Here is an 891-nt window from a genome sequence, read left to right on the forward strand (position 1 = left end):
ATACATATTTATAGTCCAGGGGACTTTCTAACTCAAGCGTGCACCTAATCGTGCACGGGTAAAACTCTAACTCCTAACAGACACGTATCCTACTATGGTACAGATACACGGGCAATTAGCCCAAACTTGGTACACAAGGCCGATTCACGTATTTCTTCCATGTATGATCTTCAAGTCCACCTTGATCGCGGCCCACCTCTGACTCGGTCAAATTCTGGTGATAACACCGTGTAAATATTCATGTTTATAAAATATCCATTATAGAACAGATGCACCCTAAGGCATGCTAATCAAAAACTTGATGCCTTACATGCACAATGAGGTGGTAGCATGTTTCTTCTAGTATCGATTTTAGCGTTTTAGAGGGATTTTCTTAACTGTATTAATGTATATATGTCATATATTTGTTACCTGTTTTCTAGCCAAATCTGAATCATCAGAACACATTGTAACATGTGTGTGAAGTGGTACCTACCCTCATAGTGATATCACTTATAAGGGTTAGCCGATGGTATAACCTGTGGAGGCAACTAGCTGGTGTGTTATTTTGTTTTGTGGGATTGCACACAAAAGAAGCAAAATCTCAAATTGGATAAGTTTCAGTGGTAGGACAAGAATTTTCTCATTATCGACATAGGACCTTGAGTCTTGCAATAATCATGTATCATGGTGCAAATGTCATTTATTGTACATTGTATAACCACAAACAAGTGTTATGCGATACACATACCTTAATCTGTACTCGCATGCATCAATTCAACAGGCATAGGCATATGTGAGAGCGGTCATAAAAAATATGTGAGTGAGAGGGGACTCACATGTCTTCACTTGTGAGCAACTTGTTTGTCCGTCTCACTTCTTCCCCTCGATTTTGAATCTCTCTCGAAATTT

The sequence above is a fragment of the Lolium rigidum genome, chromosome 4, assembly GCF_022539505.1.
Source record: "Lolium rigidum isolate FL_2022 chromosome 4, APGP_CSIRO_Lrig_0.1, whole genome shotgun sequence".
Classification (NCBI taxonomy): Eukaryota; Viridiplantae; Streptophyta; class Magnoliopsida; order Poales; family Poaceae; genus Lolium; species Lolium rigidum.